The following is a 6,099-nucleotide window of genomic DNA, read 5'->3' as shown; positions in this document are numbered from 1 at the left end:
AATATCACAGTAATCATAGTAATACAGTGAAAATGAATATGTAAAGTACAAAAAGTGACAAACATACAAAAAAATAAAACACACACTTTTTATTATAGTAATAATTGCAGTTTACTACCAAATTACCCCTAACCCCTCCCCAGATTACCCGTAACCACCGCACGTTGGCCGTAACCACCGCACGTTGGCCGTAACCACCGCACGTTGGCCGTAACCACCGCACGTTGCCCGTAACCACCGCACGTTGCCCGTAACCACCGCATGTTGCCCGTAACCACCACAAATTGCCAGTGACCCCCTCCTGATTGCCCGTAACCACCCCAAATTACATGTACCCACCCCAGATTACCTATAAGCACTTCAGTTTATCAGTAACAATCCCAGATTGTCTGTAACCCTTCCAGGTTGCGTATAACCCCCCCAGGTTCCCCGTAATCATGCCAGAATACATGTAACCCCCCCAGATTGCACGTAACCACCGCGCGTTGCCTCTGACCACGCCACGATGCCTCTGACCACGCCACGATGCCTCTGACCACCGCACGTCGCCTCTGACCACCGCACGTCTCCTCTGACCACCGCACGTCGCCTCTGACCACCGCACGTCGCCTCTGACCACCACACGTCGCCTCTGACCACGCCACGGCGCCTCTGACCACCTCAAATTGCCAATGACCCCCTCCAGATTGCAGTGCCCATGCCAGATTACAGGTATCCACCCCAGATTGCCTATAAGAACTTCAGTTTATCCGTAACCACCCCATGTTGCCCGTAACCACCCCACGTTGCCCGTAACCACCCCAGATTGTCAGTAAGCACTGCAGGTTGCCCGTAACCACCCCACGTTGCCCGTAACCACCCCAGATTGTCTGTAAGCACTGCAGGTTGCCCGTAACCACCCCACGTTGCCCGTATCCACCCCAGATTGTCTGTAAGCACTGCAGGTTGCCCGTAACCACCCCACGTTTCCCGTTACCATCCCAGATTGTCTGTAAGCACTTCAGGTTGCCCGTAACCACCCCAGATTGTCTGTAAGCACAGCAGATTGCCCGTAACCAGCCCACGTTGCCTGTAACCAGCCCACGTTGCCTGTAACCAGCCCACGTTGCCTGTAACCACCCCACGTTGCCGTAACCACAGCAGGTTGCCCGTGACCACCACACGTTGCCCATAACCACCCCTCGTTGCCCGTAACCACCCCACGTTGCCTGTAACCACCCCAGGTTGCCGTAACCACAGCAGGTTGCCCGTGACCACCCCATGTTGTCCGTAACCACCCCAGATTACCTGTAACCACCTCAGGTTGCCCATAACCACCCCTGGTTGCCCGTAACCACCCCACATTACCTGTAATCTCATTTTTTTTATTTTATTTTAGTAACTGCGCTATTCTAATAACCATTACTAGCTGCGGTTTTGCTCCTGTAAATTGGTTGCTCCTTCCCTTCTGAGCCCTGCTGTGTGCCCATACAGTGGTTTATGCCCACATATGGGGTACCGTTGTACTCAGGAGAACCTGCGTTACAGATTTTGGGGTACATTTTCTCTCCTGTTCCTCGTCAAATTGAGAAATTTCAAACTAAACCAACATATTATTGGAAAAAATCAAGTTTTTCATTTTTACTGTCTACTTTTGAATACTTTCCTCAAATACCTGTGGGGTCAAAATGCTCACCACACCCCAAAATAAATTCTTTGAGGGGTGCACTTTCTAAAATGGGGTGACTTATTGGGAGATTTTACTCTGCGGACACTACAGGGGCTCTGCAAACGCACCTGGCGCTCGGAAACTTCTTCAGCAAAATCTGCATTGAAAAAGCTAATTGGCGCTCCTTTCCTTCTGAGCCCTCCTGTGTGCCCATGCAGTGGTTTATGCCCACATATGAGGTACCTTTTCACTTAGGAGAACCTGCGTTACAAATTTTGGGGTACTTTTTTCCTCTTGTTCCTCATAAAATTGAGAAATTTCAAACTAAAAGAACATAATATTGGAAAAATTTGAGTTTTTCATTTTTACTGTCTACTTTTGAATACTTTCCTCTAATACCTGTGGGGTCAAAATGGTCACCACACACCAAGATGAATACTTTGAGGGGTGCACTTTCCAAAATGGAGTGACTTATGGCGAGATTTTACTCCGCTGGCACTACAGGGGCACTGCAAACGCACCTGGCGCTCGGAAACTTCTGCAGCAAAATCTGCATTGAAAAAGCTAATTGGCGCTCCTTCCCTTCTGAGCCCTCCTGTGTGCCCATGCAGTGGTTTATGCCCACATATGGGGTACCATTGTACTCAGGAGAACCTGCTTTACAAATTTTGGGGTACTTTTTTCCTCTTGTTCCTCGTGAAATTGAGAAATTTCAAACTAAACGAACATATTATTGGAAGAATTCGAGTTTTTCATTTTTACTGTCTTCTTTTGAATACTTTCCTGTAATACCTGTGGGGTCAAAATGGTCACCACACACCAAGATGAATTCTTTGAGGGGTGTACTTTCCAAAATGGGGTGACTTATGGGGGGTTTTCTCTCTGCTGACACTACAGGGGCACTGCAAACACACCTGGCGCTCGAAAAACTTCTTCAGCAAAATCTGCATTGGAAAAGCTAATTGGCGCTCCCTTCCTTCTGAGCCCTGCTGTGTGCCCATACAGTGGTTTACGCCCACATATGGGGTACCGTTGTACTCAAGAGAACCTGCATTACAAATTTTGGGGTGCTTTTTGTCTCATATTCCTTTTGAAAATGAGAAACTTTAATCTAAACGTATATATTATTGGAAAATTAAAATTTTCCATTTTTTTACTGCCTAATTGTGAATACTTTCCTCCAGCCCCTGTAGGGTTAAAATGCTCATTATACCCCTAGATTAATTCTTTAAGGTGTGTAGTTTCCAAAATGGGGTCACTTATGGGGGTTTTCAGGATACCAGACTTCTAAATCCATTTAAAAAAAGAACTGGTCCCTAAAAAAATCAGTTTCACGAAAATGTGATAATTTGCTGATAAATTTCTAAGCCCCATAACACCCTAAAAAAGTAAAATATGTTTACCAAATTATGCCAGAATAAAGAAGACATATTGGTAATGTGACTTAGTAACTAATTTATGTGCTACGACTTTCTTTTTTTAGAAGCATAAAGTGAGACAGGTCAGATTTTGAAAAATTAGCCTGGTCATTAAGGCCCAAACTAGCTGCAGCACGAAGGGGTTAAGGGGCGATGACATGCATTTCGGAACTTTCGGCAGAGGCGGCATCTGTAACATACACTGCCTGTGCCGGAAGACTGAAGAATAGAGCAGAGGGAGGAGCATGTGGAAAGTGAGTTTATTTTTGTATTTTATTTTTATCTAGTCATCATGGAAGCTGTCCACTACTATTGGGGGACTACACAGGGGGCAATTGTCTATAGGAGGCTTTAGAGGGGGGCAATTTTCTTTTCGCTCTGCATTTAACCTGCCTCCGCATGTAGGCATTCCCCCTCTTTATTTATTGGGAAAAATTTTTTCCTACTCACCTTTTATTCCCAGCTCCAGCACAGTAACCCACCCGAGTCAGCTCTCCCTCTCTACAGGATGCACACACTGACGTCTCTTAGGCATTAGAGGAAGAGAGCAGCCTCTTGTGACCACAGGCATTCTGCTGATTAACAGAGCAAGGAACCAATGGTTTCTTGCTCTTTCAAGCTGAGTGCAGCATTTAACTTTAAACATGCAATTAGGGTGTTCTGACAGTTAACACAATAATCACCAGGCCCTGGCACTTGCCTGGGTTCGCTGGGTGCTGACACAAGCCTTATTTATGCGTATTAAGGTATGACACTTATACAATTGTTAATGAGACTTCTGGGGTACTACTGCATAAACACCACTATAAGGCTGCGTTCACACGACGTATATTTCAGTCAGTTTATGTATATTTCAGTCAGTATATTTCAGTCAGTATTGCAACCAAAACCAGGAGTGGATTAAAAACACAGAAAGGCTCTGTTCACACAATGTTGTAATTGAGTGGATGGCCGCCATTTAATGGCAAATATTTGCTGTTATTTTAGAACAATAGCTGTTATATTGAAAAAATGGCAGTTATTTACTGTTATATGGCGGCCATCCACTCAATTTCAACATTGTGTGAACAGATCCTTTCTGTGTTTTTAATCCACTCCTGGTTTTGGTTGCAATATGAGGACCACAATACTGACTGAAATATACGTAGTGTGAACCCAGCCCCCAACTGTATTAGCTATGCCATACTACTGTGTACAGACTAGTGCCCAAAATTCATTACTATATAAACAGCGCTATAAAAATGTGTGAGGTATGCAACACTACTATACATTCCCAATGGACAACATCCTATAGAATGATTATGTACAGCATTTCTTTGTGCATATTCAAATAATACTGACAGCATAAGCACTTGAAGAAGTTTAGCAACTTACTGTATATTGTTTGATTGTATTTTTGAGCTGAATGTATTGTAAATTGTAAGCCCTCTTGGGCAGGATCCTCTATCCCCATGTACCAGTCTGCCATTTACCTTATTCATGCATTGTGTTTTGATTTTGTAATATTCTGTTTGTTACCCCTTATTGCTTGAATAGCACTCTGGAATCAAGGATGCTTTAAAATTATATAAAAATATTAATATAGACAGTAAACCTCCCTCTAGTGGTGGCTGCAGGCAGACAGAATGTCATAGTTCACCTGTAGGACTGTAGTGGATTTAAAGCTTTGTATCCGAAAAACCTGAGCTTTGACTGTCATAAATATATTTTGTAAAATCAGTCAGGGCAGAATGCTGATGCTCAAGGATTTTCCTTTCAATTTAATTCTGCACTATCAATATATAATTATAATTATTATTATTTATGAAGGTTCCTTGATTCCAGAGTGTAGAACATATGATAAGGGCGAATATAAAATAAAATGAATAAATAAATTACACGCTTGTACATAGGGAGAGAGGACCCTTAATACGATGGCTTATAAGCTACAAAGTGAAGGGAGTGAGATAGTAGGTGGGGTCAGCCGGTCACAGTGCGGTGAGGTGGCAGCAGGGTTATTGTAGGTTGTAGCCTAGTCTAGAGAGATGGGTTTTCATGGGTTGTGATGATGAATGGGAGCCGGATATGTCGGGGTAGTGAGTTTCAGAGTATGGGGACAGATTTGGAGAAATTTTGGAGGCAGTGGAGGAATGAGGGTAGAGGTGGATTAGTTAAAGATTTTTTGAAATTCATACTTCTTCTTATTATGATTATTAGAAATAAAGACATAGATTAGGATCGTGATTTGATTACAGCAATATAAGCCGGTCTTTCACATCCAAGATGTAATATTCTCTTTCCTGGTTAGACTATGTAATTACATTGTAAATAAATTCTGAAACTATAGTAATCCACTTTCTTGTCACTGAGGCTAAGACAAATCCTGCACAAATATATGTAAAATGTATTATATAGAATGTCACGTACTGCCTGGTAAAGTGCACAGACACCTGTGGGCTCATTGATCTGTGATTAATTTAATCAGGGAAAGGTCGCACTGTGGGAATTGTAGTGACGTTCAAACTTTGCTGATCCGCTGAAGGTTGTGATCATTCTCCTCTCTGGTGACACGACGCCATATGTGTATCCTGCACAGAACAAATAACTGGATTCCAGGAGCAGTGCTTCAGGGGATATGGACCTGTGTAGTGGGCTCACGTAACACCGACACTGATCAATAACTACATGGTAGTAATTTTTTTCCATTCACATTTTATGCAACTGGTTTACTTAAAGGGGTAAATCTGTGTTATAGATAAAGCTGTTTAGTATTAAATTTTCTATAATCTATATTTTATTAAAATGGTCTATTTGTGTGTCATCTATAATTGTCCAAATGCCTCAATTATATCTCCCTAAATTTGCCATGTAGGTACTATGGGTAACTAGGAAGGTTTTTGTTCTGAGCCTGCCAGATGTATCCAGCACTCACTGTGTTCTCTTTTATCAGCTACTAGAAAATGTACCCAGCGCTGCCTTGGTATAAAGTGTCAGTGTGTTAATTAGATTTGTTCCAAGGTCGCCCATGAGTCAAATCTATGCCTTTTTTTTTTT

This window comes from Dendropsophus ebraccatus, chromosome 4 (assembly GCF_027789765.1).
Source record: "Dendropsophus ebraccatus isolate aDenEbr1 chromosome 4, aDenEbr1.pat, whole genome shotgun sequence".
Taxonomy (NCBI): Eukaryota; Metazoa; Chordata; class Amphibia; order Anura; family Hylidae; genus Dendropsophus; species Dendropsophus ebraccatus.
Note: the sequence above shows the minus strand (reverse complement) of the source record.